The 11,905-nt window shown below is 47.0% G+C and overlaps 1 long non-coding RNA gene across 1 annotated transcript in view; it reads right to left on the minus strand.

Annotated features, from left to right (window-relative positions):
• LOC132592558 (uncharacterized) overlaps positions 1-6,273 on the minus strand; it is a 38,829-nt gene extending 32,556 nt beyond the window's left edge. Inside the window, exons 1-2 of the long non-coding RNA XR_009558055.1 lie at positions 6,180-6,273; positions 5,046-5,104 (exon numbers count right to left, since the gene is read on the minus strand). This is a non-coding gene — a long non-coding RNA (uncharacterized LOC132592558). The remainder of the gene's footprint in view (positions 1-5,045; positions 5,105-6,179) is intronic.
• Positions 6,274-11,905: the final 5,632 nt, after the last annotated feature.

The following is an 11,905-nucleotide window of genomic DNA, read 5'->3' on the forward strand; positions in this document are numbered from 1 at the left end:
GTTCTGTGTCTTGTTTTCTTATTTGTTTACAGTAAGCTGCCCAAAGAACTTTGTTATGGGGCAATTTACAAATGCCATCCATACAATTAAATAAACAATATTTGCTGAAAGCTGAACCAAAAACAGGCGTTCCAGATAAGCATTATAATCTAGCAATTCCTTTCCCCAACAGCGAAGGCCTATCACTAATCCTACCCACCCACTTCCATGCATGTTCATCAGGAAGCAACAAAAGGGGTTTTAACATGCAAACCAGAAATGTCTAAAGGCAAAGGGGACCAGAAGAAACTTAATAATGCTTTGCTAGTCCACATTCAAATTGGATTTTGTTACCCTTCCTCCACACCAAACACAGAAAATCAGGTCTAAAAAACACAGCTGAGCATTACAGAAAAACACTGGAATGCTATGGGATGAGAAGACATCATTGATGCTCAATAGAAGGTGAGCAAGAAAGGAATGGCATTTCCAGAGAGAATGGCTAGTGTGGAAGTAACTATATTTGTCAAAACATATTGGGCATTTCCATTTAATAGGCACTCCTTGAGCCACTGGTTTGAGTCTCTTTTTGCTTCCTTGGCCTTTCTTCTTCTACTTCTTCAGGGCTGCCCCTGTTTACCTTTCCAACCCTGTTCAGGTTGTTGCCATCTCTTTAACTGCTGTTGCTACGACCTCCCCCAGCTGCACAGTGATGACAACCCCTCTCCCAGGGGGTTTGCAGGGAAAGGATATGCAGCAGCTGGATAATTTTCCAGCTAAGTGTGCAGTAAAGCGCACAGATGGGTTATTGGAGCACGCAGCACAGGGAACAATGTGGCAACCACAAGCGTTAACTCCTCAGCGCAGCAGAAAAGTATTCGATGCAATTCGTATGGTAATAATGTTGGCACTAACGATAACTGGTCCCGCACTACGCCTGGAACCGTGGATGATCCACATTCATTGGTGGAATTCCCGTTCCCTCCCACACAATGTTCTGCTGCTCCTTTCCTCACCCACCCCACATGGATCCACAGCTACAGATTTCATGTGAATGTTCGGTGCCGATTTGCATAAATCTGCATCTGGTTTTCCATGGAAATCTATGCAAATTTAAAGAGACTACTGGCAAAGACTAAACCTGGATTTAAAATGCAAACTGGGGAAACTGGAACCAGACCCATGGTGAACCCCCTCCCCACAAAAGACTACATTGCATGCAACCGGTCTAGATTCAAACTAAAAATACCTGGGAATTTGTTTAACACATAATATCAGAAAGCAAGCAAAAGGGAAGGGGGGGGACCCAAGCACTGCATGCACACATGCTTTGGTCAAAGTCTCTTGAATTTACAGCAGGTACCAACATCTAAGAACTGCAGCAAAATATCAACACGCATGGGGCTCCCCATAGAACTTTTGAGGATTCCTCATTACGAACAAATTGTTATTGGAATAAAAGGGAATGTGCTGATAGTGAGGTTAGTAAAAAAATTGAAGCTTTCCCACTTCTTTAGAATTTTGCCCTTAGTGATTCTTGACAACTCAACCCCTCGATCCAACTAAAAGTCTCCTCTTCCATTCTTCCTCCTACTTTTCATTACCCTCGACATTCCCTTCATTTCCCTTTTGCTCGCTACCCAAAAAGAGATTATAACTGCACCCTTCGATTCTCCTGCTGCACTGGACGATGTACATTTACAACGTGCTGTACCTTAAAGTGCAATCCTAGTTTAAGGCCTATTAAATTCAGTTGTCCTTACTTCATGGTAAGGCTGTACTGAACTTAGTATTGTTTATCAATTTATATACCACTTTTATGCAAAATTGACTTACAAGTATAAAAACCAATTACACAAGAGTTAAAATATAAACATCCATAATTAAAACATGCAATAAAACTACACCATTAAAACAACACAATAATTAAGAGGAGGGGGAAAATATGGAAAATTGTTAGAGAAATATTGTTAGAGGATGTATACATGGAAAAACCAATAAAAATATTTTTAAACAACAACACAATAATTAAAAAAGGAGATGCAGGTCAAGAGATCAAGGGAATGTCACTGTAAACAGGCATGTCTTCAAAAGATGGCAGAATGCCAGTACAGACATTGTACTTCAGCAGGGAACTGCACCCGGGCCACCATCTCCACAAGCTGTTAATCAATAAGCACTGGCAAGACAAACTGGATTTCATTTGTTGTTCTTAGTGCCCTTACTGCAGGGATTGGGGGCCAAATGTGGCCCTTCAGGCTTTTCTATCTGGCACTCAGGGCTCTCTCCAATCCACACACTCTCCTGAGCCACACACCCTCCCTGTCACTTTTTCCTCTGTTCCATACAATGCTACTTTTGACAGCTGGAGAGCCATGGGCAATGCATGAGCACATACACCAGGGATGGTGAACATATGACCAGATATCGTTGGACTCACAACTCATTCCCAGCCAGCATGGCCAATGGTCAGGGATGGTGGGAACTGCAGTCTGCAGTCCTGCAACATCTGGAGGTCCCCAAGTTCCCCATCCCGGACATACCGGTATGTAGACAACTTCTGAACTCACTTCAGGTGTTAAAGCAGAGGATAACACACTCACTTAACTGCAACTAGGAGATTCTAAGACAGGCACTGTCCTGTCCCTCTCCAAGCCATTTTCCCTCTGCTCATGTCCCAATCAGGAAAATCTAGATTCTCCTTGTTCCATAGAGGCCCTGAACTGGCTCTTCCCATTTTAGGCTGCTTAAGAGAAAAAGAGGGAGGAGATCCTCTTTGCATCATAGCACCACCAGCTTGCATGTTTCTGCTATCCTGTCAACCTCTTGAGAAAACCCTGACTCCGGTTGCTCTTAAGAGTGCAGTTTTGCCAGAGCTGCCAAGCTGTGCCCAAATCACAGGTCCCAACTACAAGTGGGTCTGACGCGCCACGTGGCTTTGTGCGCCCCGGTGAACATGATTAATCAGAGCCGCCTGCCCAGGAAATGAAAGGCAGGTCAGGAATGTATCAAAATGCAAATGGGCCCTTTTCAAGGGAGTGAATGTTGGTCGGTGGGGGGGATGGAGGGAATGCGAAGCAGAGCGTAGGGGGAGAGGAACAGGGTAGGAGAGAGCCCTCCAGCTCAGAGCGGGTGATGGGATCACACAGCTGTGTGTTAGCATGCACAGGATCCAGGATATAAATTTATGTCCAAATCACAAGGGGACACCCATGTCCTTAGCACAGACATTTCATTCCCACCCCTGGTCCATAAGCACAGCTTATAATTCCCACCCCTGGTCCATAAGCACAGCTGTGTCCATAGTGTGTCCATAGGCACACACACTCCCTAACTGAATAACAATATTCAGTTAAGTAGAAACACACACACAAACACAAAGATTGTGTGCCTCAACCTAATCAAAATGCAAAAGGGGAGGGGAGGGGAAGGGCATCTGATGAAATTTCCACCTGCAGCTGCTCAAAAAAAAAGAAGCAAACAAACAAAATAAAGTTATATATCTCCACAAGGCCCTTGCTGCTGGCAGGTGAGGTAGGGGCTTTTGTCATAAAAATTTGGTTAGATAGCACTAGTATTAGCCATGCAGCCCAGAGGATGCAACCTCGCACTCTGCGGGTCTTTAAACCATTTCTCTCGACATCTATCTATTGTCCAATACTTTTTAGTGGCTCCCGGGCTTGTGCTAAAGTCCTGAGAATCACAGCTTTCACATATATCATACGCATACACATCTCAAGCCTTCACGGGAGGTGGAGAAAGCCTTGGGAAAAAATGATTACAGCATGTTTCATGCAAGCTGCAAGGTGTATTGTCTGTGGGTTATATACAGTGAATCTCCCAGAGAGAGTGGGGGGCAGAAGGGAGAGAACAAGCCTCTCAACTCAACTCAGCCTTGCTCAAGACAGTTCTGTTGGAGTCAGACTTACAACCCTGGTTGGTTAGCACCTAATAACGGGCCCAATGGCCTTCCTACAAAGGGCTGAAAGAACACCAAACACTGGTTGCTTGAAGCACCTGGAAAACTGGTGGCCCCCAAGAATGTGAAATGCTTATTTTCCCCTGTGCAAACTCCTCAAGAGCTGGCGGCGGCGGCAGCAATTAGGAATTTGGTTTAAAATAGAAGCAAACACCCCTCTAACAATTAATCCTTGCAATATTGTGCACATATGCCACTCCAAAACAGAACCATCCCACAACAGATAAGCCAGAAAGGCGGGAGTGAGGTGGGAATCTGAAATGCAAATGAAGCCAAGTAGAGTACAAGGACACAATGCAACAGTTGTGTAGTTGTGCAAGACTGTCTATGCACACATTCTATTGGAAGGTGAATTCAATATGCCTTTAAAAGTTTGCAGTCCAGAAAAAGTGACAGTGTTCTTGCATCTCATGATAAAGCTCAGACTCCGGGGTCCCCTCATGCAGCATCTACAGACATCTCACTCAGTACCCATGAGGTCCTCCCTCCCTCCCTTATTAAGCCACCTGACACCTTTATTTCCACAGAATGTTTCTGGGCCCCAAGCACCCAAACTGCCTGGCAAAGCAGTTGTTTTGTTTTCAAAAACTCCTTCACTGCTGCCTGGCAAACATGGGTGTGGGAGTGGGGGTAATGGTGGAGTGGCCAGGGAGTTGGGGGACAGGAAAGGGGGGGGTCAACCCAATGAGGTGGGTGGGGAAAGAAAGTAAAGAGAATGGGACTTTCAGGTGTGGCGAGTTGGGGTGTGTGTGTGTGTGTTTGCAGTCTAGAGTGTGTAGGGGGGGGGGAATTGATTTGTAGGTAATCTTCCTATTAATGGGCAGTCAAGGAAGTGCTTTTGTGCCTGGGGGCTGTCCTGACCCTATCTTTGCTTCATAGTAATTTCTTGGCAAGTTACTTGTCTTTTACCCTCTCTAGATTGCTTTATGTGGAAACTGTTTTCCAATTGACCATGCCCATCACAGCCACCCTTTGGTCATACCTCCTCGCCCCTCTCCCCATGGCAGCCGTTCTGTGACAGCACACACGCTTCAAAATCCCAACTGTGCCCACGGGCTCAAAAAAGGTTAGGGAGCACTGTTCATACCTCATTTCTCCATTTTAGATTCTAGAGGCTGCAGCATTTCTTGTCTTTAATATTTGAGCCTACAAACGCATAATATATAGGCCATTGTCATTGATGTTTTTTGCATCTTGGTTTTTGAATTTCCCTTGTCATTCCAATGCAATACATACATTCACCAGAACCTACATTTGATTTTAAAATGACTTTCTTCCATTTTCTACCCAACGGTTAAAATCATTCCCATTTGCGCACAAACAGTGAAAGAACAGCTTACAGGCAAGTTTAGGGTCTTACCGGTAGGTGCAGACTGTCCATAACATCTCCCTTCTCCCCCCCCCCCCGCTAAAGTGCAGCAGCTTCCTCCTTGAGGTAAACCTTGTCCTAACTGCACAACATCTATTTTTGCCTCCTTATAAATTCAGAGAGATCCTTTTGAGGAGAATTGCTCCCTCTCTTTGAAATGCTACTTTATTCCAAAAAAGGGGGCAGTTTCACAAAGGGTGACTAACGGGAGTAGCCTATGGGCCGAGAGGCTCATCTCTCCTTTGCGGCTTATTCTCTCAACTTATTCCTGTCCTCTCACATCAATGCTGCCAGGCGGCAGTTCTGGGGCGTTTCTTTTCCTTTCCAGTTAATTCGAAGTCATAATAAAGAACGCCCTCTGAACATGTGCAGAGTGCATTCCTTTCCTTTCAGTCACAACGCGTTCCTATTCATCCGGTACAGTATAAGAGTTAGGGGCACAGCGTCAGGGATAAACCCCAGCACCCTTCCTTTTAGAGATGGACCTACCACAGTTCACGGGGCGCCCGTATGGGTGGGTGCCACGGCGCGGCGCGTTTGTCTCGAGCTGCGTGGCGTTTCCCACGTTTCCCCCAACTTCGCTCCCGCAGGCCCGTCAGTCCACTTGCGGCTAGAGCCCGCAGGGCGGCTCCCTCCGGCGGCCAGCTCGGCCTCCCGAGGGAGTGATAAGCACGACAGGAGTTACTGCCGCCTGACACTTTAATGAGGCGGCGTCCTAGCCGACATTAATATTGCGAGGCCTGCCATTCCCCGGAGGCCTTTTGAGGGGGAAGCAACCCCGCGCCAGGAAAATCAAATAAATAAATCTCGCCTAAACGCCGGCGAGACCGCGGGAGCGCGCGGGGCACTCACCTGATTTCCCCGGTGAGCCAGCACCGGCAATCAGCGCCGTGCTAAACGGAGGCGGCGGGTGATTTATCCCAGCTGCTCTGAGGCTCAGATTGGGGCCGCGGCCGGGTGATGCATGGAGCGGGAGCGGGGGGGGGGGGGAGCAGCTCGGGAGGCGACCACTCAATCCCAAATTAATTTGAATATTTTGCCCCATCAAATCTATTTAGGGCCGCGTGTGGCCCACGTCCAAGGAAGATTGATGACTGTTCCGGGCTGGGGGTTTTGATTGCATATGGCACGGTGCCCGGCTGGCGTGGGGCCTCAGGCAAGCTGATTCCCCCGGGGAGAGGAGGAAGGAGGAGCAGCCGAGGGGGAAACCCGACGGACAAGCGGGAACCTTAGGTTTTAACCCTGAAAGTAAGCCCTGCTGACCTCAATGGGGTATACCTCTGAGTTGACATGTACAAGATTGCGCTGTGAGGCTGCAACCCTACGCGGGGGTGAAGATAGCAATGGTTGTAGTCAGTGTGCAAACAGTGGGACATTTTTAAAAGTACAGTATGGGGTGGCTCATTCCACTCCTGCAGCCTTGGAGCACAGGCAGGGAACTTCTTTTCTTTCCAACTCCAGGGCCACAGTTCCTTCTTTTCACAAGCACAGTGCATACACACACTCTCCCCTTGTACACCCCTCTCCAGCCTCCATTCAAAAGGCATTCGCAGAGTTCAATGACATATTCCAGGGTGTAAAGGAATACAGCCTGCAGAGAGTGCTGAGGGCCAGTGAGGCTGTGCATGTATCCTAAGGCTTGAGGCACAGCAAGGTAATTCCACCTGCCCGCTGTGTTTCAAATCACATTTGCACATTGTAGGCAGCAGTACAGCTCAATGTGTTTCCATGTCGCCCACTGCCTGTCCACACTAGTGGGAGGGGAGGGGTATGGATGTCTGTGTACGGGCTTACCATACAAAGGGAGGGATGAATCAAAACTCTGTTTCTCAAGAAATTAGATATGAAATTAGGGAACTGAGCTAATGTTTCTTTAGACCTCGCTTGCTGTTAGCCAGAATAGAGTTGTCATTTCTCCAACTCTACACCCCAGGGCAAGATTAGTCTATTTTAAACAGCTGAATGATATTCAGAGGGTCAGCAGGTTTTTCTCTTTTCGCTGATAATCTTTACCTGTTGATTTTTTGTCTGTTGTGTTGCTGTTAAAAGCACAGGAGCCCTGCCAGAAATAATAAAGCCTTAGAAAACAATCAAGAGGGCATGCCAGTTCCAGATTAAGGAAACAAGGACCACATGAAGAAGCAAGGACTTGAGCTGAACTAAAATAATAAATGATTTTTTTTTGTATCATTGTGGACAAGACAGATGCAGAATCACATGATCATGTTGAAAGCTTATTTTTCACCCCAATGTCCTTGTCAGACCAAACGAGAGGTTGAGGCGGCCATCCTTTTAAGAACGCTGTCACAGATTCTGGTGCTAAATTTGCATGTTGTCATGCACAAAAAAATAGCATTTAGGTCAGTACACAGGTGACCCTTTCATCGCCTTCATATTCACTATGGGTTTTGTCTCCCTCTCTCTCTCTCTCCTTACACACACACACACACACACAGAGAGAGAGACAGAAACAGAAACAAACAAACACAGATCACAAATTAAAAAGTCACAATGAATGGAAAGCACCCCTTGAAGAGCCTGTACGAATCTGCCTCCTGGGTCAGGTTTGACAGCGCAATTAATGCCACCAGCAGGCATTTGGATGCATGCAGACATATAAAGGACATTTATGGTACAGTATTTAAAACCGAGGTATCACTAAAGACGTGAGAATAGGGAAGAAGAGGACTCTTTCTCACTCTCTGGGTGCTGTCATACTCAAAGGCTGTCACTGGCAGTCTTGTTCCTAGAATTCCCCCCCCCCAAAGCATGGGGAAGCCCCTCTTTCTTTCTTTCTTTCTTTCTTCCTCCCACCTACATGTTACCGCCACATTTATCACCAGGTGTCGGATGCTCATGGAGCTTGAATTTCCCAGTCACAACTAATTCCTGGGTCTCACACTCCATGGGCCAGCTCTGCAGTGGTGTGTGTGTGTGTGTGTGTGGGTGGGTGGGTGGGTGTAATTACAAGCAGAGCTGCACAAGCCATCTATTATTAACCCTTCTGGTGCTTGAAATGAGGAAAAGGCACTGAAGCTCCCAGGCGACAAGGCCCCACCCTGCAACCAAATTAATTGGCACCATATTTCCAGGTGTCGGTAGCAACTGAGTTTGCAGGCTAGAATGGACTCAGGGTTTCTGCTGCAACTTGTGCCTCTTAAGGGTCTGGAGTTGTGTCCTGGATTGCAGACCAACAATAAGCTACACACTTTCTAAGCGTGGAGAAATCTCACACCGATCACCTTGTTTGTTCAGACAAAAAGGGAATTAATGTTTAAGAGGTTAGACCTAATTACCAATTGTAGTGTAAAAAGACACAGATCAAGGAAGTTTATTAGGCACACATTTAGTACAACCCAATCAGGTAGGAAATCACAAAATTTTTGGTGTGTGTGTGTGTACCTCCCTCCCCGCTTCACCAGAAATTGTGCAGTAGCATCTTGCATAATACTTCAAGCAAGTGGTTCCACAACATGCCCAGGCCTCTTGCTCCCAATGACATTTTTCAGCAGGGACATATTTTTCTGATAGTCAACCTCGACGTAGGCAGCTGCAACAGAAAGCCATTAATTTACAAATTAATAATGTATAAATTAATAAAACTGTTATGTATTGCTCCTTGCAACCACATTTAAACGATTTTTGAGAACGCACCCTACAGCATGGAGTTGGGGATTCTAATCCATTAGCAAACTCTTGAGGACAGAGCAAGATGATGGCAGCAATCTGGGGCAATCAATCCTGGGAAAGACAGTGATATTTGGAATGCATCTAAAACGCCAGCTCTCCTCAACTTGCCTTGCCTTGCCCTTTACTGTTTCTGTTGTGACTTCTCACCCTTACTTACAAGATGCAAATTCTGCTTGTGACTATACAATAAGTTTAAAGCAAGTTGTCTAAGGCACAGAGGTTATTGGCTTCAGGATAGGTGCTCTAGGGAACTTGTGTGTAATACAAAGCTCAGTACCATTTTAGAAGTGTTTCCCATCTTCAGAGGAGACGAGGCCAACTAAAGGTCAGGTAGGGCCAAAAGTGTATGGGGAGAGGAGGCAAGTTGCAGAGTGCACCAATTGAGCATCTTTGCCTCAGCCTGTTCTTTGCCAGATCCGTGCTTCATTTCACAGATGTGAACAGCTGTTTTTGTGAATCTGCATGATGAGCAATTTTCTCCCAAAGGGTTTAATGAACCGATGCTGCCATGGAATCAAATTAATGAAAAATTAGTGGCTGCAAAATGACCCTGGCTGGGCTTCCCTTGATCACACTGCAGGTGGCCATTCTGCAAGGCAAATAGCAGCTGGCACAGCACGATGTCCATCCATCCTCCGCCAACTTCATTGCAATGTGCTTAGGCCAAAATTCTCAGCACAAGCCTCCACCATATAAATGCTCATGACTAAACAGACCTCCCAAGGCTGAGCCACTGGGGTCAAACCAGTCATGCAGGCATAATCTTATCCCAGCATTGGAATCCCCTAGTTCAAGGCTGTAGGGCAGTGCATACAGGGTATGTTCACATTAGCAGCTTAAAATACTACAGCAAGGTCAGTTCCTCCCACTGTGTTTCAAGCTGCATTTCCACGGGGTTGTTCACATCAAGGGGTGGGGCTGTCTTTCACCCAAAGTGCAGGACCCTTTGAGTTTCCTCACCCCTGCAAACCAAACACTTCTGTAACTCCATGAAGCTGTGATCTGCGCATGCACACTTATATACCTCAGACATTCAGATTACCATTTACTCCACATCCAGTTTTCTAGCTGGATGGAAGCCGGTTTGAGAAAGGGGGGGGGGGTGCATCAAACAGCAGCATTTATCAAGAAACTACAGGATCAATATGGAGTGTGGCTAATGTCTCATTAATGCTTAAAAAATTAGCAGTGGGAGCACACTGGATGCAGCATAAGCGACAATGTGACCATGCCCTCAGTTTGCCAGTAGAAACCAGTGGTGTAGTAGAGCAGGGACAGGCAGGTTGAAGCACCACCACAGGAGGGACGATAATATTTTGTAAGGCACTATTTGCCAATCCTCTTGCATGTCACAGTGATAATCTTCAGTGAAAAACACCAGGCATCTCTACTTGAGAGGCTGGAGGAGTGGGAGGGCTCATATGCTAGTCCAGGCTGACAGGACTAGGCCAAGTCAGTAGTCCAAGAGGAAATGCTTGCCATTCATGTGAGCAGTGGCAGACTTACTTATTTACCATGCATGTATCTTGCCCTTCCTCTGAGGAGCTCAAGGGGCTATCCCCATTTTACCCTCACAATAACCCAATACCTTATGTGAAGAGAAAGAGAGGAAAGAGAGGAGAGAGAGGAAAAAGAGAGAGAAAGAGACCCAAGGGCGCCCAGTGAGCATGTGTGCTTTTTGGATGAACGGGGACTTGAACTCAGGTCTCCCCGATCTCAGTCTGACACGCTGCACTGGCTCTTCAGAGATGCCCAAGTAAGCACAAATTATGGAGATAACCTGCTCCAGCCTTAAAGCGCTGGTTCTCACCCTAGAAGCTGACAGGCCCATCACTCAGCAACTAAAAGTGCCCCAGAACAGACAATCACAGAGAACATGGTGGCGGAAAGACCCAGTTGATGTCGTCAGCTAGCCACTCAAGAGTGCGCTGCAGCGTGCAAACATGCACATGAATGTGCATCTCTCACATGGTCTTGACAGGGAATGCCCCGAGCTTACATGTGGAGTTCCTGTGCCTGACAGCCCTGCCAGGTCCGTCTCAGTTGTTCCACCCGACTGAGGTTGGTCTCCATTAAATCAATCTTGCAGATGGGCTCCGGTAGGTCCTTTTGTGTCCCGCTAGGAACAAACGTCTGCTTGCATTAGCATTTGGTGATGACTTCTCCCACGGTGGGGAGCACCAGGTCGGGCCTGACATCTCCATCATGCTGCCAGCCTGACAAGCATTCTGATCAGAAGGGAAAGGTGACAAACCCTCTGGGAGAGACGGGCAGAGTTCTTCCAGGCTCTCGGAGCTCCTAGGCACCAACTTTATCCCTGGAGAGCCCATCAAAAGGGGACACTGTGCTGGCCAATGAACTGGAATTGGCCTTGTCTTTAGAGTATCCATCTGCATCACAGGGTTTGTGGCAGGTTCACAAGGGAAAGTAGGCAGGCCAGTGCTCAGAAACAACACACACATTGCCCAATACATAGATGCAGCACCTTCCTGAAACACCCCCCCTGTAGCTAACAAATTAGCTTCTGATATCACCGCCACCCCCCAATCATGCCACATATTAGATTCAGCTTATTACATCTAACAGAGCAGGGTTTGACTGGTTGGGTCTAGAGCATGGTTAACTCTTACTTGTGTGAGTGACTGGTCCCTGCTGCCTTGAAAAAAGGAGGGGTAAGGGCCCTCCTAAAGAAGCCGACTCTGGAACCGACAGTCTGGACTAACTACCAACCAGTCACCAATACCTGCTTTTGAGGGAAGGTTGTGAAGACAGTAGTGGCAGGCCAACTGCAGACATTTTTGGTGGAATCCTCACAGTCTAGCCACAGTGGTTCAGGCACTGGGTTCCTGCAATGCACTCTATGCAGGGTTTCCCTTGTGCTTGATGCA

Source organism: Zootoca vivipara, chromosome 1, assembly GCF_963506605.1.
Source record: "Zootoca vivipara chromosome 1, rZooViv1.1, whole genome shotgun sequence".
Lineage (NCBI taxonomy): Eukaryota > Metazoa > Chordata > Lepidosauria > Squamata > Lacertidae > Zootoca > Zootoca vivipara.